Genomic DNA, 24,147 nt, shown 5'->3' on the forward strand with positions numbered 1-24,147 from the left:
AAGCCCATCAGACCAACAGCGGATCTCTCAGCAGAAACTCTACAAGCCAGAAGAGAGTGGGGGCCAATATCCAACATTCTTAAAGAAAAGAATTTTCAACCCAGAATTTCATATCCAGCCAAACTAAGCTTCATAAGTGAAGGAGAAATAAAATCCTATAAAGACACATGCACACGTATGTTTATTGCGGCACTATTCACAATAGCAAAAACTTGGAATCAACCCAAATGTCTGTCAGTGATAGACTAGATAAAGAAAATGTGGCACATATACACCATGGAATACACTGCAGCCATAAAAAAAGGATGAGTTCATGTCCTTTGCAGGCACATGGATGAAGCTAGAAACCACCATTCTGCACAAACTATCACAAGGATGGAAAATCAAACACCACATGTTCTCACTCACAGGTGGGAATTGAACAATGAGAACACTTGGACACAGGGCGGGGAACATCACACATGGGGGCCTGTCATGGGGTGGGGGGCAAGGGGAGGGATAGCATTAGGAGAAATACCTAATGTAAATGACGAGTTAATGGGTGCAGCAAACCAACATGGCACATGTATACATATGTAACAAACCTGCACGTTGTGCACATGTACCCTAGAACTTAAAGTATAATAATAATAAATAAATAATAAAGTTGATTTCTAGTTTAAAAAAAAGTGTTTGGAAGAGCCTCTGGTACACAGTCAGTGCTCAGTAAATACTAACCATGATTATTATTGTTATTATTAGAAATTATTTCAAGGAGGAGCCCCAGACCCTGAAGAGTAGTAATAACTGCCATTTATTGAGCACCTACTACATGCCAGGGAGTCTGCTAAAGGTTCCATATGTGTTTATGGAACCAAGCCAAGACCTCATTTAGGCCTTGCCACAGATCCCGTGAGCCTACATACCATTAAATACACACTCTACAGATGAGCAACTGAGGATTCAGAGAGTTCAAAGTATGTTGCTCAAAGTGGTAACAATTAAGTGCCCAAACTCTCTTCTCATCTGGTCCTCCCTCCTGATCCTGCTTCCTTTGTCTACAGAAAAAAAGCAATTTTAACCCTAGAGAAATTGAAAGAATCTGGTTTTTGAGGACTGGACTGTCTTTAAGGACTTGGGGGAGGTGGTGTTAAGGGGTTAGAGGACAGATTTTATAAACTTCTGGTTATAATTTTCTGGTTAGAGATTTTGCAACCTTTAAAATGTGGCATGATGACCAGTGATGAGCATTTTTTCACGGCTTCCAATCCTGCACCTTCCACCTACTAAATCTAAACGAAATTACAAACTTTCAGGTCATCTTTTTTCTTTTTTTTTTTGAGATGGCATCTCACTCTGTCACCCAGGCTGGAATGCAGTGGCACAATCTTGGCTCGCTGCAACCTCCGCCTCCTGGGCTCAAGCAGTCCTCCCACCTCAGCCTCCTGAGTAGCTGGGAACACAGGCACATGCCACCATGCCTGGCTAATTTTTTGTATTTTTGGTAGTGATGGGGTTTCATCGTGTTGCCCATGCTGGTCTTGAGCTCCTGAGTTCAAGCAATCCACCTACTTTGGCCTTCCAAAGTGCTGGGATTACAGGCATGAGCCACTGCACTCAACTTTTAAATGTTTGTTTTTTCTCTAAGGAATAAATGAGATAATTGTAATGTACGTAAAACAATTGACACAGAATAGTCACTTGATAAATATAACTATTAATTTTAGAGCATAACTCATATGTTTTATAATGACCTAAATTTTACCTGCAAAACTACTCTCAGAAATTATGTTAATCTTTAAAAACTCGTGATAGCCACCAAAAATGTTTTTCATAAATATTTTGATCTTAGAACTCTTAGAAAGAAAATCACATAACTACATTGCTTTTCAATACTTACACTTATATTCCAATTGTAGTTTTGATCCTACACTGAAAAAAAAAATTTTTTTAATGCATTTATCTCTTATGGTCAAGCCCACTGAAATGATCCTTTTAAAGTGAATACTAACCAAAAGCTCATAGACCAATGAAACATTTTAGAGACCCCTGAAATAAAGCTGCACACCTACACCAGCTCATCTTCAACAAAGTTGACAAAAATGAACCATGAGGAAAGTACACTTTATTCAATAAATGTTGTTGGGAAAACTGGTTAACCATATGCAGAAGAATGAAATTGGACCCCTACCTATTACCATATACAAAAATTAACTCAAGATGCATTAACGACTTAAATGTAAGACCTCAAACTACAAAAGTTCTAGAGGAAAATCTAGGAAATATTCTTCTAGACACTGGCCTAGGCAAAAAATTTATGATGAGGAACCCAAAAGCAAATGCATCAAAATCAAAAATAGACAAATGGGACTTAATTAAACTAAAGAGCTTCTGCACAGCAAAAAGAAATGATCAACAGAACAAACAGACAATCTAGGGAATGGGAGAAAATATTTGCAAACTACGCATCCAAATATGATCTAATATTCAGAATCTATAAGGAACTTAAATAAATCAACAAGAAAAAAGCAAACAATCCCATTAAAACGTGGGCAAAGGACATAAACAGACACTTCTCAAAAAAAGACAACTAGCAGCCAACAAACATGAAAATATGTTCATCATCACTAATAATAGAGAGATGCAAATTAAAAGCACAATGACATACCATCTTACACCAGTCAGAAGGGCTATTATTAAAAAGTCATCCCTATGTACAGAGAAAAAAAAAGTCCAAAAACAACAGATGTTGACAAGGTTGTGCAGAAAAGGGAATGCTTAGTGGGAATGTAAATTAGTTCAGCCACTCTGGAAAGCAGTCTGGAGATTTCTCAAAGAACTAAAAATAGAACTACCATTTCCACTCAGCAATTCCATTACTGGGTATATACCAAAGGAAGATAAATCATTCTACCCAAAAGACAAATGCTATCATATGTTCATTGCAGCACTATTTGCAAGAGCAAAGACATGGAATTAACCTAGGATTGGATTTTAAAAATGTGGTACATATACACCATGGACTACTATACAGCCATAAAAAAATTGAATAATGTCCTTTGCAGCAACATGGATGCAGCTGGAGGCCATTATCCTAAGCGAACTAATGCAGAAACAGAAAACCAAATATCACATGTTCTTACTTACAAGTGGGAGCTAAATCTTGGGTTCACACAGACATAAAGATAAGAACAATAAACAATGAAGACTCCAAAAGGAGGAGGGGGGTGGGCTGAAAAACTTCCTTTTGGGTTCTATGTTCACTATCTGGGTGATGGAATCAGTAAAAGACCAAACCTCAGCACCGCACAATATACCCTGTAACAAACCTGTACATATACCCCCTGAATTTAAATTTAAAATGACAATTAAAAAATCAAATAATAAAGTAAATATTAAACAAAAGTACTCCCTTTTCAACTTCTAAGATACACATAATAATTGAAAATACAAGAACCTGGCTGGGCGCTGTGGCTCATCCCTGTAATCCCAGCACTTTGGGAGGCCGAGGCAGGCAGATAACCTGAGGTCAGGAGTTTGAGACCAGACTGGCCAACATGGGAAACCCTAACTCCACTAAAAATACAAAAATTAGCTGGGCATGGTGGCGGGCGCCTGTAATCCCAGCTACTAAGGAGGCTGAGGCAGGAGAATCGCTTGAACCTGCGAGGCAGAGGTCACAGTGAGCCAAGATCACGCCACTGCACTCCAGCCTGGGTGACAAAGTGAAACTCCATCTGAAAAAAAGAAAAAAGAAAATATGAGAACCTAAGATACAAATATCCAATCATTATATTAACATGAACTTTTTAAACAACTTTTTCTCTTGCTCACTTCGGCAGCACATATACTAAAATTGGAACTGATGCAGGATTTTTCTTGACCCCTTCCTTAGACTCACGGCAGGGACATTCCCCTGTATTTGGCCCACCACGCTCAGCCCCTTGCAGAAGGGAGCACGTAAGCGAGTGAGTGCGGGATCTGGCCGGCTGCTCTGGGTGCTGACACAGGAGCAAGCTCTGTGTGGAACCCGCGGCCAGACTAAGCGTGTTGCCTCAAGGGGAATGCAGGCACCCAGGTGAAGGTGCTTTCAACCCTGAAGTCCCAGAGGAGGTGTTACAGCGCTCTTTTAGTTCCACCATCCACAGTCCAACAACAGCTGTGTCTTAGCAGCTCATTTGGCCACTTGCCTCACTGCGGAGGATGGCTGCCCTCTGCTGGCGAGGGCAAAGGGCCAGTATGACAGCCTTTCTGGGTGCCCATACTCGGTGGGTCCCAAGTTCTTGTCCAGAGTCCAAGAAGCATGAGGTCACATGGATTTTTAGAGGATGGTGAAGGCGGAGAATTTTACTGAGCAATGAAAACAACTCTCAGCAGAGAGGGGAGCCGGATAGGGGATGAAAACGGCGGGTCGTGGTTCCCAAAGTTAGATTGTCTCTTCTCTGAAGTTAGGCTGTCTTCTCCTCTACCAACTGAGTCTGGGGTCTTTATAGGCAGAGGATGGGAAGTGCATGCTGATTGGTTTGTGAGTATGCAAAAAAGGTTAAAGCAAAGACACCACTCAAAGATGGGCATGACAGTGTAGAAAACCAATTAGGAAAGGGTAGATATACATTAAATAGGTGAAGGGTGGGGATCAATCAGAGGAAAGCATGCCAAACAGGAAGACAAGTTCTCAATCCAGTCTGAGGATTTAACTTGTAGCTTGGCTTTCAGGCTTTAAGCTGTCTTCAGCTTGGAGGTGGGGTTTCACTGGGGACCCTCCCCTTTCTGCCTAGGCATTTGGCTGCCTTCTGTCACTCTCAGAACAATACAGAGATTATCATGGCCCCTACACAAGGATGACATGGAGATTCATGAAACATTCCATTTAAAAAAACAGTAAAAATAAATAAAACAAAAAAAATTTTTTAATTGACAATACTTATACATAATGATATGATGTATAGTGATCAGATCAGGGTAATTAGCATATCCCTCATCTCAAACATTTATCATTTCCTTAAAACATCAATACATGTCTGACTGGCTATAGTAGTCAATTTGGATAGATGGAGGTTCTATTTCAGTGGATGAAATACACAGGCTTTTGGAAAATCCTGAGTAGGTGGAAAGGTTTTTGTTTCTATAATCTGAGTGGAGATTTCTTTTGATCTGAGAGGACAGCAAAGATCAGGTTAAAAGTTTGCATGAGAATATATATCAATTATTTAAAAAGCAAAGATTGTAGTTGATAAGATGGTTTCTAGAGAGAAGTGCATTTCTCTGTAGAGAAGATTGTACAGCCTTATAATTGTTTCCATTCACATGGAACAACTCCAGCTGCTTTCAAAAATCAACAAATGATAAGCAAAAGGAAGATGGAAAGAAAACAACAGAATTTTTGCTATGTCCAACTGATAAACACTGGATTGCCTATAAACTATGTTGAGCATAATTAAGCACAGAATTAACATCATTTGTAATGCAATGAAAAAAGGCAGCTGAGACAAATGCGAAAGATCGCCAATACATTGCTTTGATGATCTAAATCAACACTGCCAAGTTTTATATTTACAAAAAAATATGAACAAAGGGTCAAACAATTAATTTTCCTTCTGGATGCATGTGCATAAGCTATGGGTAAAGGTTCGAAGAAATTTTCATCCCATTATTCATCGTTTGTTAAATCTTAACTTCTTCCATGAACCATGCCCATCAGTGTATCTAATTACCTAGAATGAATCAAAAAAACAGTTCTAACCTTATATTTCTTAGCTACAGCATCATGGGCAAGAGATAAATGTTTTTACTAAAACTTTCAGGCCCCTATTTATGATAGAAGTCAAAAAAGAACACATTGTTTGATGTTTCCAATGTTTTAAGTATGGTGCAATCACTTGAAATATGTCATTCATTCACTCAACAAACATTTACTAAGACTATACTTTTGATAGGCAGGTTCCCTATTAAGTGTTAGAGATATGCGTTATAAATTTCTCACAGTCTAGTAGGAGTGACAGGCATATACAGATGCAATTTTAATACAATAAGAAATGCAGTGATAGCATAGAATTCTGATGTGGAGTGGGAAGTAGGTGGGGAGTGGTGGCAATTTGCACAGACAAAAGACATTTTACTTTACCTTGTGGGAGAAAGGAGTCAAGAATACTTTCTTAGAGGAGATGATGACTACATTGAGATCTCAGGGAGGAACAGGATGGATTTTCATAAAAATCTTCATTAGTAGGTAGCATAATTTTCTCCATTTTATAGGTGAGGAAATGGACATACTCTGACTCAGAGCTGCTGAGTGGCAGAACCAATATTTTGAACCCAAGCCTACCTGATCCCGTGTCATACATTTCCCAATGTACTGTATTTTATCCACTGGTAGGAGAAAAGTTGAAAGTGGAAGAAAATACTCTATATTTAGCTCCAAGTCATAAAATCTTTTTACCATTACTGATCTGACCTAGCAATTCCAGCACAACATTCCCTTCTTACAATTTTTCCCATGTTCAGCTAAGAAAATATAATTGCTGGCTTGTATTTCTACCATATACTCTTAGAAATTCTCAGGAAAAGCCAAGACATTATAGTTACTTTTGAGAGGAATAGGTATGAAAACCTAAAACTGTCACTAAGAACAGAGGACATTCTATTAAAATCTTTGTAATAAGTGGCCAGGTGCTGTGGCTCACCCCTGTAATCCCAGCACTTTGGGAAGCCAAGATGGGAGGATTGCTTGAAGCCAGAAGTTCAAGACCAGCCTGAGCAACATGGTGAAACCCATTTCTATAAAAAATACAAAAATTAGCCAGGCTTGGTGGTGCACCCCTGTGGGCCCAGCTACTGAGGAGGCTGAAGTGGGAGAATCACCTGAGCCCAGGAAGTCAAGGCTGCAGTGAGCCATGGTCATGCCACGGCACTCCAGCCTGGGTGACTGAGTGAAACCCTGTCTCCAAAAAAAAAAAAAGTTGTAATAAGTGTCTGGAAAAATGTTCAATGAGAGGGAGGTGCGGCAGCCTGAAGATCTTCTGGAATAAGGAATTTATTTACCTCTTCACTATAGTGCAGAAAAGGAGTTTCTTGATCACTTGCCTACCTTTATGAAAGAATTAGGGCACAGTTTTATTTTCGACCTACTATATTATCAAATTGAAAAAGACTAAATAAGAAATTTAGAAAATTAGGAGCTATCCTGATTACCAATTGCCAGCAGTTCATGCTACTTCAGATTTAGCAATCCATGAAAGAAAACTAAGAGATTTCATTGACATTACCATTACCATTGATGCATATCCCTATATGAGATTGGGAATAATTTACAGATAAGTTCATTTAGCAGATATTTATTGGTGACCTACTATGTGCCCAGCCATGTTCTGCCCACTAAGAATTTAATGTTGAGCAAATCGTAGTACCTGCCCTTAGGAAATAATCAAGCAATTAGAATATAAATGCATAGAGCCCAGCCCACTCATTTTACCCATGTGGAAATAGATGTTAAGAACATTAGTTTGTCTAACTCTGTTTATTCATTGTTGGTGAAAGGAAAATTGATACATCCTTTTTTGGAAGACAATTTGGAAATACATCTTCAAGTTGAAAATGTTCTTAGTTTTTGACACAGCTATCCTAAACAGGAATTTATTTTTCAGATGTACATGCAGAAGATCCAAAGATATGTGTCTGGTAATATTCTTGCAGCATTATTCATATTATGGACATACTGGGAACAATCTAAAAATCTATCAACAAACGATTGACTGAATGACATATTGTACAGGATTTTACAAGATGAAGTCAATTTGACATAATGTAAACATGGGAAGACATTCAAGACCAATTGATATATGGAACAAAAGGTGTAAAACAGCTTGGATAATATGGTTCTTTCTTAGTTTAAAAAAGAGAAAAACACTACAAATACATGTTTGGAAAAATAAATACTGTGGAAATTAATACCAAATTATAAGCAATGGTTAATAAAATAGCTACAGATAATTTTCATTTTTATGTAGTATATCTCTATAATATTGTATTGGACTTTTTTCTTTTAAATGAGATCTTGTTATATTGCCCGAGCTAGTCTTGAACTCCTGGGCTCAAGCAATCCTCTTGCCTCAGCCTCCTGAGTAGCCGGGATTACAGAAGAGTGCCACCATGACTAGCTATTTTTTCATTCTTTAAAAAAGGAGAATGTTCAACTAAGTTGATGTGATCTATAAACATTTTTTCTCTTAAAAAAAGATTAGACTTTTTAACTTTCTAGGCTTTTATAGCTATGAAAGTACTTTGAAACTACAAAGCCTTAGGCAAATTATGGGATTATTTCTTTGTACTAATTATCAATAATACATATATTGGAGCACTCTGGAAAAGAATATGCTTATGCAGAAAAGATTTTTAACTCTTAAAAATAGCATTAAAAATTAGAATAATAGCATTGCTTTATAGTTTCTTATAAGCATTCTTTAACTTTAGTTCAGGTCTCCTGAGTCCTAATCCAGTTCTCTTTTCATGCACTTTCTTGCCATATGGGTTATCTGTTAAAAGCTTTTGCCTGAAAGCAAAAATTCTTCTAAGCAACCACTAATTCTCATTACAGAAAATGCACATTTCAGAGTGTTTCTATGAATGGAAAAGAAAGCTGATGATAATGCTAATAAGCACTTGTAGAAATATACTGTGGAAACTAAACTTTATACCACAAGAATGTAAAACTAACCAGGGACTTGACCTGTCCATGTGGAGACCTCAAAAATTACCTAGAAATAACAGTAACCAATGCACTTGGGAGCCATTTTTGCAGAAAGTAATCATAATCTTATAAAATAAAATATTTATATTTAGATGCAAGAAGCCAAAATATGGAAGTGCTCCTCTCCGTCAAACATAAAACGCTATCAAACTGAGATCAGAAACTCCATGTGTAAGAATGAGGCACATGATGGGAGAACTGAAGTTTCTACAAGCCTGGACAAACTGCAGCCAGGCTCCAGGCTCCCTTGAAAGAGAGAAGTTGGCTGGAATTGCAAAATGAAGTGTCAAACCACCTAACAGATACTTTAATGCATGCTAAGTGCTTGATTTGCAAATTCATAGGATTCACAAACCAGAAGTTGAAGAATGCAATATTTAAGAAAATGTAACACTTATCAGTCTTCAGATTTGGCCACCTTTGTGTGCCACTGTGAAAAATAAAGATATCAGTTCATTCAACTCAAACAAGATTTGAATTGCCCAAATGGGTGGTTGAGTATGTAAAAGGATGTTAAAATGGAAATCTCTTCTGAGGACGAAGCCAAGAGCCATCAGACAGCAGAGACAGCTGTGAAACAGGCCATCTCTACAACTCAGAATAAGGTCTGTGCAGATATTTCTATACCTCTCACTTACATAAAAGGCATAAACTGGTACTCTCATTTCAAGCCTAGTGAGAGGGCTCATAGGAACCACTTGGAGAGCATATAATGTGTCCCTACAGTATGGGGGGCCCTAGGGAATAATGCTGTCACCCAAGAAATCTGAGGGGTGAGAGAGGCACTGTCTAGAGGAGAAGCCAAAGGAGGGAATATGACATTGGATAGCCTAAAATCTCAGAATTTCCAGAGCAAAGGGTCCATGGGTGTTCCCTATAGACTTGATGTCGGTTGTGTGTACAAAAGCCAGTGTGGGATTATCTTAGACTCTGTTAGTGAGGTCTCTCATGGGGCTAACAGACCTCAGCAAAGAGATACTAAGGGCTTCACCAGATTCCATGTTGCTGGAGGAAGGAGGAATCCACCATCAAAGCACAGATGTATTTCCCTATTTTAAGGACTGCAGTTGAGAGAGCTTCAGTGACAGGGACTCTAAAGTACCCAAACAGAGTCAGCTGTATAATTAGACATTTGAATGTTTGCTAGAGGTTTTATCATATTAAGAAATGATTAATGTCTAAGTTTGATAAAGGTATTGTGGTTTTTAGGTAGATAGATGGTAGATAGATGGATAGATAGATAAACATTAAATATTGAAAAGGAATTCTTAAATTTTAGAGTTTTGCTGACCTATTTATAAATGAAATAGAAATGATACATATGAGATTTACTTCAAAAAAAAATATGGGAGGTGGATGCAGTGGCTCATGCCTGTAATCCCAGCACTTTAGGAGGCCAAGGTGGGCAGATCACTACTAAAATACAAAAATTAGTTGGGCATGGTGGCAGTCACCTGTAATTTCAGCTATTCAGGAGGCTGAGGCAGGAGAATCTCTTGAATCCAGGAGGCGGAGTTTGCAGTGAGCTGAGATAGCACCATTGCACTCCAGCTTGGGTGACACAGCAAGACTCCCTCTCAAAACAATAAAATAAAATAATATGGGGCTGGAGCGTAGGGCAAAGCTTCACAACATTGGATTTGGCAGTTTATTTTCTTGCACAGGCAACAAAAGAAAAAATAGACAAACTGCACCTCATGAAATTTTTTTAAATTTGTGCATCAGAAGATACTACCAACAGAATAAATAGACAACCCATAGGATGACAGAAAATATTTGCAACTCAGGTGCCTGATAAGGTACTGATATCCAGAATATACGGTGAACCCCTAAAACTCAACAACAATAAAACAACCAATCTAATTCAAAAATAGACAAAGGACTTGAATAGGCATTTTTCCAAAGACACACAAATGCCTATCAATGTGCCCAGTGAAGCTGGGCACAGTGGCTCATGCCTGTAATCCCAGCACTTTGGGAGGCCGAGGTGGGTGGATCACTTGAGGTCAGGAGTTCAAGACCAGCCTGGCCAGCATAGTGAAACACCATCTCTACTAAAAATACAAAAATTAGATGGGCGTTTTGGTGGGTGCCTGTGGTCCCAACTACTCAGGAGGCTGAGGTGGGAGAATCGATTAAACCCGAGAGATGGAGGTTGCAGTGAGCAGAGATCACACCACTGCCCTCCAGCCTTGTGGCAACAGACTGAGTGAGACTCTGTCTAAAAAGATAAAAATAAAAAATTTTTAGAAAGCCAATGAGCACATTAAAAGATGCTTAGCATCACTAATCGTTAGATAAATACAATTCAAAATTACAATAAAATGCCACTTCATGTTCATTATGTTGACTACTTTCCAAAAGCAAAAAGTAGAAAATAAATGTTGGCTGGATGTGGAAAAAATGGGATACCTGTACACAGTTGGTGGTAATACTGATACGGACAAGAGGCAGGGAAATACCAGGTAGAAAAGGATGGGATCCCTGGTGAGGGCTCTACCCTCAAGCCTGGACCCTTGGCCCAAAGTGAGAACGTGCATTCCTGTTTTCCCAAATGAATGTTGCCTTTTCCAAAACCACCTTGGCCTGCCCCATCCCGCATCCTGTACCCATAAAAACCCCACGCCCCACCGGTGGAGTGGCAGAGCAACATGGCAGGGAAGTAGAGAAGAGAAGAAGCAGCTTGACATTGGTGAGAAGCAGCTTGATGGTGGGCCTCAGAGAAAAGTTTGGCGGCAGACAGCTGAACTCCAGGGGAAGACCACCTTCCTGCTCCACCCACTTTCCAGCTCCCCATCCTGCTGAGAGCCACTTCCACTGCTCAGTAAAATTCTCTGCATTTATCATCTTCAATTTGTTCATGTGATCTGATTCCTCCTAGATACCAGACAAGGACCTGGGTGCAGGTGCAAGAGGCTGTCATACTGACTCTCCACCCTCCACTGAGTTGTCTAACATTCAAAGCCATCCATGGATGGCAAAACTAAGAGAGCACACTGTAACTCATGCTCTCTGGGGCTCCAGGAGTCATGGGCAACCCCTAGATGCTGCCTCGGGCCCGCACAGAGTTCTGCTCCAGCAGGTTGCCCAGAGTGCTTGTCCTGGCCTCTGCGCTCACTCATCTGCATGCTCCCCTTCCCACAAGGGCTTGAGAGCTGTGGGCTGAGTAAACGAGCCAACCCTTTCATGAGTCCCATGAAAGGGTCAAGGGACCTATCCCATTTCAATATAAAATGGTACAGCAACTGTGGAAAACATGGTGGTTCTTGAAAAGATTAAAAATAAAATTACCATATGATGTGGCAATTCCACGTCTGGGTATATATGCAAAAGAATTGAAAGCAAGGTTTCACAGGAGTATTTGTATACCCATGTTCATAGTAGCATTATTCAAAATATCTAAAATAATGGAACAACCAAAGTGAATACTGTGAGATGAATCAATAAGCAAAATGTGGTATGTACATACAGTGGAGTATTATTCAGCCTTAAAAAGGAGGAAATTTTGACATGTGTTATAACATAAATTAACCTTGACAACATTACACTAAATGAAATAAGCCAGTCACAAAAAGACAAATACTGTATAATTGCACTTACATTAGGTAGTTAGAGACAGAAAGTAGAATAGTGGTTGCCTTGGGCTTTAAAAGAATATGGGGATGAGTTTGGGGAGATTGAAAAAAATGAAACTGGCCATTAATTGATAATGCTTGAAGCTGAATGAAAAGCACATTGAGGCTCATAAAGCTATTCTACTTCTATATATGATTGAAATTGTCCAAATAAAATTTAGAAGAAAAACAAAGAGTAAGTTTTACATCTTTGCTAAAGATGCAAAGCAATGTATATAATGCCATTTTGTTGGTGTAAGAAAGAAAAGAGAATAAGAATCCATACTATTTGCCCAATTTTGAAGGGAACAAAAAGCAAGTGTTAGACAAATAATCCAAACTAAAAATGCTTACAAAAAAGGATGTGGAGATTGAAGTGTAGAAGATAAGGATGAAAATAAGACTTTTCTGAGAATACCTTTTACTATATTTCTGATTTTTTACATATGTGAAGATTTTATATATTCACAAGATCAATCACAGTTAAAAAGCACATCCTACAATTGAAAATAAAGTAAAGTGAATGCATCTAATTATGTCAAATTGGTGAACTAACCACAAAGAGAAATAATTATCCCAAGTCATTTTGAAAAAAAATAGGGGGGTGGGTGCTCTGACATTTCATCCCAAGGATATAGCCTAAAGATGAAGTAAGGAAATAAACCTTCAACTTCACTCAACAGATTTGTTACTGGTAGGAATACTGGTATTGCAATTTTGAAACAACGTTCTATATTTTGAAAGATAGAGCAAATAATAAAATTTGTTCATGTAATTAGAAATTAAGCTTTACAATGTAAGAGAAAAGGGTATACAACTATAAAATTAAGCAAGTTAAGGAAAAAATCTGTATTAGTAAATTAGAATTGGAAATGTTGCCATGAGGTCATAATTTTTGTTTGTTTTATTTTGTTTTGAGACAGAGTCTCACTCTGTCACCCAGGCTGGAGTGCAGTGGCGAGATCTCAGCTCACTGCAACCTCTGCCTCTCAGGTTCAAGCAATTCTCCTGCCTCAGCCTCCTGAGTAGCTAGGATTACAGGCGTGTGCCACCACGCCCCGCTAATTTTTGTATTTTCAGTAGAGACAGGGTTTCGCCATGTTGGCCAGGCTGGTCTCAAACTCCTGGCTTCAAGTGATCCACCTGCCTCGGCCTCCCAAAGGGCTGGGATTACAGACGTGAGCCACTGCACCCAGCCAGGAGGTCATAATTAAAATATATATCCCTCTGTCTTGGAACATGGGGGTGAGGGGGTTGCTGAACTCTTGAGAAAAAGAAGACACATTGGCGGCTCAGGACATGATTCAATTTTTTAATGACAAAAAGTAATCATGACACACACCCGGATAGGACAAAAAAAAAAAAAAAAAGGAAAATAAATGCTTCAGGGGTGGGTTCAAGATGGCTGAATAGAAGCAGCGGGAATCGGAGGCTGCCATCCAAAAGATCTGAAACAGCATGCGGATTCTGCACCTGCAACTGAGGTACCCAGGTTCTGTCATTAGGACTGACTAGGCAGCTGGCGTGACCCACGGAGAGGAAGGAAGAACAGTATGGTGCAGCGACTTACCTGAGAGCCACACGGGTCAGGGGCTCCCCCAGCCAAGGGAGGCAATGGGTAAGCACGCTAGCCTGCCTGGGAAACCCTTTTTTTTCCAGAAAACTGCAACCCACAGATCGGAAGACCCCACTCGGGAGCCCAGGCCACCAGGGCCTTGAGTCTCAATGGAAGCATGCAGATTCTCAACAGCCATTGGGTTAAAATCGACCTAAGTAAGCCTGCTGAGTTCACAGTGGGAGGGGCAGCCATGACCACTGCTGCAGCTGTCTGTAGTCTAAGCCATCTGAGCTCCTTAGGGGAGGGGCGGCAGCCAGCACTGCGGCTGCAGGGCCTCCCTGCAGGAACTCCAATTCTACCCAGGGGCTCAGGGACAGAACTCTGAACTCCCTAGGCCTGAACCCCTAAGGGGGAGGGGTGGCTTAAGTCTCCACAGACGAGCAGACTTACAAAAAGTAATCCAGTCAGCCCAGACAAGCGGGTTCCCCCCACTCCCTCCCCGGCACAGTACACCTCCTCCACCAAGGGATAGCCAAAGTGCCTCCTTAACCAGGTCTTGCTTCCCATGCCACCCAACTGGGTGAGACCCCCCCAACAGGAGCTGTCAGATATCCTATACAAGAGCATTCCTATTGGCATCAGGTCAGTGCCCCTCGAGGTCAGGGATCCCAGAGGAAGGAGCAGGCACCCATCTTTGCTGTTCTCCAGCCTCCTTGAGTGACATTTCCAGAGGGAGGAGCGAATCAGATGAATAGGGCCCAAAGTGAACCGTCAGCAAACTGCAGCAGCCCCACAGAAGAGGGAACTGACTACTGAAAGAAAAACAAACAAACAAACTGAAAGCAACAAGAACAGCATCAACAAGAAAAATAGTCCCCACAAAAATCGCATCCAAGGGTCAGCAGTCTCAAAGATCAAAACTAGAAAAACTCATGAAGATGAAAAAGAATCAATCAAAAAAAACGCTGAAAACCCAAAAGGCCAGAGTGCCTCTTCTCCAAATGATCGCAACACCTCTCCAGCAAGAGCGCAGAATTGGACAGAGGATGAGATGGACAAATTGACGGAAGTAGGCTTCAAAAGGTGAGTAAAACAAATTTTGCTGAGGTAAAGGAGTATGTTCTAACCCAATGCAAAGAAGATAAGAACCTCAATAAAACATTAGAGGAGATGATAACTAGAATAACCAGTTTATAGAGGAACATAAATGACCTGATGGAGCTGAGAAACGCAGCACGAGAACTTCATGAAGCATATACAAGCATCAATAGCCGAATCGATCAAGTGGAAGAAAGAATATCAGATATAGGAGACTATCATGCTGAAATAAGGCAGGCAGATAAGATTAGAGAAAAAAGAATGAAAAGAAATGAACAAAACCTCTGAGAAATAAGGGACTATGTAAAAAGACTGAACCTACATCTGATTGGAGTACCTGAAAGAGATGGGGAGAATGGAACCAAGTTGGAAAACACACTTCAAGATATTATGCAGGAGAATTTCCCCAAGCTAGCAAGACAGGCCAACATTCAAATTCAGGAAATACAGAGAACCCGCTAAGATACTCCACGAGAAGATCAACCCCAAGACACAATCATCAGATTCTCCAAGGTCAAAATGAAGGAAAAAATGTTAAGGGCACAAAGAGAGAAAGGCCAGGTCACCTACAAAATGAAGCCCATCAGACTAACAGCAGATCTCTTGGCAGAAACCCTACAAGTCAGAAGAGAGTGAGGGCCAATATTCAACATTCTTAAAGAAAAGAATTTTCAACCCAGAATTTCATATCTGCCCAAACTAAGCTTCATAAGTGAAGGCAAAATAAAATCTTTTTCGTATCCAGGCGTGGTGACTCATGCCTGTAATCCCAGCTACCTGGGAGGCTGAGGCAAGAGAATTGCTTGAATCCAGGAGGCGGAGGTTGCAGTGAGCTGAGATCACACCATTGCACTCCAGCCTGGGCAACAAGAGCGAAACTCTGTCTCAAAAAAAAAAAAAAAAAAATCATTTTCAGACAAGCAAATACTAAGGGAATTTGTCACCACCATTCCTGCCTTGCAAGAGCTCCTGAAGGAAGCAATAAATATGGAAAGGAAAAACTGGTACTAGTCACTGCAAAACACATGAAAATATAAAGACCAACGACACTATGAAGAAACGGCATCAACTAGTGTGCAAAATAAACAGCTAGCATCATGATGACAGTAACGAATTCACACATAACAATATTAACCTTAAATGTAAATGGGCTAAATGCCCCAATTAAAAGACACAGACTGGCCAGTTGGATAGAGTTGAGACTTATCAGTGTGCTGTATTCAAGAGACCCATCTCACATGCAAAAACACATACAGGCTCAAAATAAAGGAATGGAGGAAAATTTACCAAGCAAATGTAAAGCAGAAAAAAGCAGGGGTTGCAAACCTAGTCTCCGACAAAACAGACTTTAAACCAATAATGATCAAAAAAGACAAAGAAGGGCATTACAAAATGGTAATGGGATCAATTCAACAAGAAGAACTAACTATCCTAAATATATGTGCAACCAATATAGGAGCACCTAGATTCATAAAACAAGTTCTTAGAGATCTGTAGAGACTTCACCTCCCACACAATAATAGTAGGAGACTTTAACACCCCACTGTCAATATTTATTAGACAGATCAATGAGACAGAAAATTAACAAGGATATTCAGGACTTGAACTCAGCTCTGGATCAAATGGACCTAATAGATATCTACAGAACTCTCCACCCCAAAACAACAGAATATACATTCTTCTCAGTGCCACATGGCACTTCCTCTAAAATTGGCCACATAATTGGAAGTACAACACTCCTCAGCAAATGCTAAAGAACTGAAATCATAACAAACAGTCTCTCAGACCACAATGCAATCAAATCAGAACTCAGGATTAAGAAACTCATTCAAAACCACACAACTACATGGAAATTGAACAACCTGCTCCTGAATGACTCCTGGGTAAATAATGAAATTAAAGCAGAAATCAAGAAGTTCTTTGAAACCAATAAGAACAAAGAGACAATATATCAGAATCTCTGGAACACAGCTAAAGCAGTGTTAAGAGGGAAACTTATAGCACTAAATGCCCACATCAGAAAGCTAGAAAGATCTCAAATCAACACCCTAGCATCACAATTAAAAGAACTTGAGGAGCAAGAGCAAAAAAAAAAAAAAAAAAAGAAAAAATCCAAAAGCTAGGAGAAGACAAGAAATAACTAAGATCAGAGCAGAACTGAAAGATATAGAGACAAAAAAAATCTTCCAAAAAAATCAATGAATCAAGCAGCTGGATTTTTGAAAAAATTAATAAAATAGACCACTAGCTAGACTAATAGAGAAAAGAGAGAAGAATCAAATAGACCCAATAAGAAATGATAATGGGCGTGTCACCACTGACCCCACAGAAACACAAACTACCATCAGAGAATGCTGTAAACACCTCTACACAAATAGAAATAGAAACTAGAAAATCTAGAACAAATGGATACACTCCTGGACATGTACATCCTCCCAAAACTAAACCAGGAAGAAGTTGAATTCCTGAATAGACCAATAATAAGTTCTGAAATTGAGGCAGTAATAGCCTACCAACCAAAAAAGCCTAGGACCAGACGGATTCACAGCCAAATTCTACCAGAGGTACAAAGAGGAGCTGGTACCATTCCTTCAGAAACTATTCCAAACAATTGAAAAGAAGGGACTCCTCTCTAACTCATTTTATGAGGCCAACACTATCCTGATACCAAAATCTGGCAGAACACAACAAAAAAAGAAAACTTCAGGCCAATATCCCTGAGGAACATCAATGCAAAAATCCTCAAAATACTGGCAAACCGAATCCAGCAGCACAGGATACAAAGCTGGTTCAACATACGCAAATCAATAAGCGTAATCCATCACATAAATATAACCAATGACAAAAACCACATGATTATCTCAATAGATGCAGAAAAGGCCTTTGATACAATTCAACATCCCTGGCCAGGCACAGTGGCTCATGCCTGTAACCCCAGCACTTTGGGAGGCTGAGGCAGGTGGATCACAAGGTCAGGAGTTCAAGACCAGCCTGGCCAAGATGATGAAACCCCTTGTTTAATTTAGTTTAGAAACTACTAAAAATACAAAAATTAGCCAGGCATGGTGGCAGGTGCCTGTAATCCCAGCTACTCGGGAGGCTGGGGTCGCTTGAATTTGGGAGGCAGAGGTTGCAGTGAGCAGAGATCATGCCACTGCACTCTAGCCTGGGCAACAGAGCAAGACTCCATCTCAAAAAAAAAAAATTCAACAGCACTTCATGTTAAAAATTCTCAATATACTAGGTATTGATGGAACATATTTCAAAATAATAAGAGCTATTTATGACAAAACCACAGACAATATCATACTGAATGGGCAAAAGCTGGATGCATTCCCTTTGAAAACCAGCACAAAACAAGGATGCCCTCTCTCACCACTCCTATTCAACATAGTATTGGAAGTTCTGGCCAGGGCAATCAGGCAAGAGAAAGAAATAAAGGGTATTCAAATAAAAAGACAGGAAGTCAAATTGTCTCTGTTTGCAGATGACATGATTGTATATTTAGAAAACCCTATTGTCTCAGCCCAAAAACTCCTTAAGCTGATAAGCAACTTCAGCAGAGTTTCAGGATACAAAACCAATGTGCAAAATTCACAAGCATTCCTATACACCAACAATAGACAAGCAAGCAGAGAGCCAAATCATAAATGAATTCCCATTCACAATTGCTACAAAGATAATAAAATACCTAGGAATACAACTAACAAGGAATGTGAAGGACCTCTTCAAGGAGAACTACAAACCACCCGCTCAAGGAAATAAAAGAGGACACAAACAAATGAAAAAAGATTCCATACTCATAGATAGGAGGAATCAATATTGTGAAAATGGCCATACTGACCAAAGTAATCTATAGATTCAATGCTATTCCCATCAAACTACCATTGACATTCTTCACAGAATTAGAAAAAAAACTGCTTTAAAATTCATATGGAAACAAAAAAGAGCCCACATAGCCAAGACAATACTAAGCAAAAAGAACAAAGCTGGCATCACACTACCTGACTTCAAACTATGCTACAAGGCTACAGTAACCAAAACAGCATAGTACTGGTACAAAAACAGACATATAGACCAATGAAACAGAACAGAGACCTCAGGAATATGATCACACATCTAGAACCACCTGATCTTCAACAAACCTGACAAGAACAAGCATTGGGGAAAGGAGTCCCCGTTTAATGGTGCTGGGAAAACTGGCTAGTCATATGCAGAAAACTGAAACTGGACCCCTTCCTTACACCTTATATAAAAATTAACTCAAGGTGGATTAAAGACTTAAATGTAAAACCCAAAACCATAACAACCCTAGAAGAAAATCTAGGCAATACTGTTCAAGACATGGGCATGGTCATAGATTTTATGATGAAATTGCCAAAAGCAGGCCAGGTGTGGTGGCTCATGCCTATAATCCCAGCACTTTGGGAGGCCGAAGTGGGTGGCTCATGAGGTCAGGAGATTGAGACCATCCTGGCTAACACAGTGAAACCCCATCTCTACTAAAAATACAAAAAATTAGCTGGGCGTGGTGGCGGGCGCCTGCAGTCCCAGCTAGTCGGGAGGCTGAGGCAGGAGAACGGCATGAACCCGGGAGGCGGAGCTTGCAGTGAGCCGAGATCGCGCCACTGCACTCAAGCCTGGGGACAGAGCAAGACTCCATCTCAAAAAAAAAAAAAAAAAAAAATTGCCAAAAGCAATTGCAACAAAAGCTAAAATTGATGAATGGGATCTAATTAAACTGAAGAGCTTCTGCACAGCAAAAGAAACTATCATCAGAGTGAACAGGCAACCTACAGAATGGGAGAAAATTTTTGCAATCTACCCATCTGACAAAAGCCTAATATCCAGAATTTACAAGGAACTTAAACAAATTTACAGAAAAAAAAAAAAAAACATCAAAAAGTAGGCAAAGGATATGAACAGACACTTCTCAAAAGAACATTTATGCAGCCAACAAACACATGAAAAAAGCTCAACATCACTAATCATTACAGAAATTCAAATCAAAACCACAATGAGATACCATCTCATACCACTCAGAATGGCAATTATTAAACAGCCAAGAAACAACAGATGCTCGTGAGGCTGCAGAAATAGGTACACTTTTACGTTGTTGGCGGGAATGTAAATTAGTTCAACCATTGTGGAAGACAGTGTGGCAATTTCTTAAGGATCTAGAACCAGAAATACCACTTGACCCAGCAATCCCATTACTGGATATATACCCCAAGAAATATAAATCATTCTATTATAAAGATACATGCACACATATTTACTGCAGCACTGTTCACAATAGCAAAGACATGGAACCAACCCATCAATGATAAAATGCCCATCAATGATAGACTGGATAAGGAAAATGTGGTACATATACACCATGGAATACTATGCAGCCACAAAAAGGAATGAGATCATGTCCTTTGCAGAGACGTGGATAAAGCTGGAAGCCATCATCCTCAACAAACTAACACAGGAACAGAAAACCAAACACTGCAAGTTCTCACTCATAAGTGGGAGTTGAACAATGAGAACACATGGACACAGGGAGGGGAAAAACACACACCAGGGCCTGTCAGCAGTGGGAGGGGAGGGAGCATATCAGAACAAATCCTAATGCATGCAGAGCTTAAAACCTAGGTGATGGGTTGATAGGTGCAGCAAACCACCATGGCACACGTATACCTATGTAACAAACCTGCACGTTTTGCATATGTATCCCAGTACTTAAAGTAAAAAATAAATTTAAAAAAAAAAAAAAGAAGAAGAAGGCCGGGCGTGGTGGCTTACGCCTGTAATCCCAGCACTTTGGGAGGCCGAGGCAGATGGATCACCTGAGGTCAGGAGTTCAAGACCAGCCTGACCAACATGGCGAAACCCCATCTCTACTAAAAATACAAAAAAATTAGCTGGGCATGGCAGCGGTCACCTGTAATCCCAGCTACTCAGGAGGCTGAAGCAAGAGAATTGCTTGAACCCGGGAGTTGGAGGTTGCAGTGAGCTGAGACTGTGCCTTTGCACTTCAGCCTGGTTGACAGAGTGGGACTCCATCTCAAAAAACAAAAAAGAAAAAGAAAAGAAAAGAAATGCTTCAAAGTAAAATTAAATTTATCTATTTAATTAAAAAATTGCAAATATACTGGTGAATGAAAAAGAAAAAACTAAAAAACAAGTTCCAGGGGAAGAAGAGGGGTGGGGGAGGAGTGGAGAGAAGTACAGGGGCATAAAAAGAAAGGAGAACAAGCGTGTGTGCATAACGAGCCTGGAGAGACCTTTTGTGTCAGGCTCCTGTGAGACTTGATGCTCCTGAGAAACCTCTTGGGAGCTCCTCCGCAGAGAAATGAGAACAGAACCCTTTCTAGAAGCTTTGAATTAACAGATGAGTACATTGCAAAGAAAGGACCCTATTTTCTGTTTATTTCTGTTCGTTTCCTGTGACTGATTTTATTGTTCCTAATTACACCATAATTATTAAATACCCTCTGGATTTTAGTACCAAACAAGAGACGATCAAGAAGAATGACTTACAGAGGAACTAAAGGATAACTTCAAATTAACGTGTACTAAATGTTTGGTTTACAACAAATCAGAGAACATTTATTATAAAGCTGCAAGATGCTATTGCAAACAGAGATAAAAGCTCTTAGCCAAAGAATATAGAGCCTGAAGCAGAGGGTAGACTTCATGGCAAACTTGCAAAGAACTCAAAAGCAGAAACATAAAAGAACACTCAGCAGACCAGGGAGGATACAAGATAATAAAGATACTGATGTCAATACCTTTAAAAATTGTAGTAAGGAAAACAAACTAAGCAAATTTAATTTAATTTAATGTAAAATGACAAAGATATTCTTGAAGATAAATTTAGAAGCAATAATTTAGAAAAATAATAGGAGCAGATTGAACACATCGTTAAGGAATTTGGAGGAAAACCGGCCAGAAAACTTAAGAGTTTGAAGGAAAAGAACCAGATGGGACTTTTCTGTTCTGTTAATCTTGTAGTGGGAGAACGAGGCTACTGCTCTGTGAAGATAGGAAATGAAAACTGAAGGATTTCAGTCTGGAGTGAATAACGTGCAAGAAGATAGCAGGAAAAAAAGTGATAATCTAGTGATATTCTGTTTTTATAAAGCACATACTGATGCCATCTTTGCAAATCTCAACAAGAGTAATTTTGACATAGTCTTCTGGATTTATGAGAGAAAACATTCTTTCAAGTGCTCTTAGTATCCATGATATTTGACCACATGCCAAGATTACCCATATGCTGTATAAATAATTTAGTGAATGTTCTAAGCAAAAGGCATTCTAGAATTTTCCAAGAGTTGGAGAAGCCATCACTTAAAGATGAAGGCCAGAATAGGACATGTGACATAGCAAAAGACATGGAGGTTATCAAAATTGATCCAGGTTGTTTAGACTCTGAATAATCAAGACAGGTTCATGGCACGGAGTGCAGTGGAATAATAGCACTCCAGGTGAAAGTTTTGACTAAACATGCTCAAGTATTCAGCTGAAGGAAACTTGATGAAACCACCAAATTAGTCAGTGAGCTCCAGGAGACTCAGAGCATCTGAGCACCAGGCCTGCTCTCAACATTATCTGTCTCCGATGGCCTCTTACAGAGCCATGTATCTTGCTGAACAAGTGACCAACAGTCTGAAAAATTGTACAACTCCAAATTATAAGCATGTATGGAGTTAAAAAAGCAATGAGGATTTCCATTCTTTCCTCCAACACTGAATACAACTTTGTAGCTTTAACAGAAGTACTGAAACAATTAAAAAGATTAATTTTGCTAACTAGAAATGTAATCATATTTGAAACTAATTGCATTTTATTATATACAATGTACATTTTTTTCCTTTCTTAATTTAGAAAATCCTTACAGGAGACAGTAAATATTTTTAAACTGTATTTTTAGTTAGAGTATAGAACAATTGATTTGAGTGTTCCAAAGATTGGGCAGGTATTAAGTAATCATGCTGAATGTTGGATTGTGGAGAAAAAAACACACGCACATGAAAAAGTTAGGAAGCAATGACATTCTAGTAACAACTAAAGCAACTGATGCCCAAATATTGGTTTCTACCTGTTACTCCTCATTAAAAAGAACCTAGTCTTCTTCAAGATTGATGGATTTCAAGTCTGGAGAAGGAAGCATATAAAATCAGTCTTGGATATTTTATGCCAGAGACAAAGGAGGCTTTAAATATCAATGAGTTCATTTCAAAAGAATACAGCTTGAGAAGGGCTTATATACCAAATTTGGGAAATTTTGAGCCTATAATTTCACCTATAAGTAAGCATAGGTGAAATTAATTGCGGGAAGAAAAAGAGAGTAAGGTCGGGTGTGGTTGCTCATGCCTGTAAACCCAGCATTCTGGGAAACCAAGGCAGGAGGTTTGATTGAGCCCAGGAGTTCAAAATCAGCCTGGGCGACATAGTGAGACCCTTTCTCTATATAAAAATTTTTAAAAAAGAAAGAAAAAGAGAGAGGAAGAAGAGAGAAGTTCAATTATAACCACTGGTGGTGATTATTATACCAACTATTTTTTTCTTTTTCTTTTATTTTGTATATTTTTTATTTCAATAGTTTTTGGGGTAGAAGTGGTTTTTTGTTATATGCATGAATTGTATAGAGGTGTACTCTGCGATTTTACTGTACCTATCACCCAAGTAGTGTACATTGTACACATGTGTACTTTTTTATCCCTCACTCCCTTCCACCTCTCCCGAGTCCCTAAAATTTATTATATCACTCTGTGTGCCTTTGCTTACCCATAGTTTAGCTTCCACTTATAAGTGAACACATGTGGTATTTGGTTTTCCAATCCTGAGTTACCTCACTTAGAATAATGGCGTCCAGCTCTATCCAAGTTGCTGCAAAAGACATTATTTCATTCTTTTTTATGGCTGGGTAGTATACCATAGTATATATATACCGCATTTTCTTTATCCACCCATCAGGTGATGGGCACTTAGGTTGGTTGCATATCTTTGCAATTGTGAATTGTGCTGTGATAAGCATACACATGTAAGTGTCTTTTTGATATAATGACTATTTTTCGTTTGGGTAGATGTCAAGTAGTGGGACTGCTGAATTGAATGGCAGATCTACTTTAGTACTTTGCCAACTCATTCTTTCTGAA

At 39.4% G+C, this 24,147-nt stretch overlaps 1 pseudogene; it reads left to right on the top strand.

Annotated features, from left to right (window-relative positions):
• The first annotated feature begins 4,756 nt into the window (after positions 1–4,756).
• LOC112208777 (U6 spliceosomal RNA) lies at positions 4,757–4,855 on the top strand (annotated as a pseudogene).
• The last annotated feature ends 19,292 nt before the right edge of the window (positions 4,856–24,147 follow it).

This window comes from Pan troglodytes, chromosome 2, assembly GCF_028858775.2.
Source record: "Pan troglodytes isolate AG18354 chromosome 2, NHGRI_mPanTro3-v2.0_pri, whole genome shotgun sequence".
NCBI lineage: Eukaryota > Metazoa > Chordata > Mammalia > Primates > Hominidae > Pan > Pan troglodytes.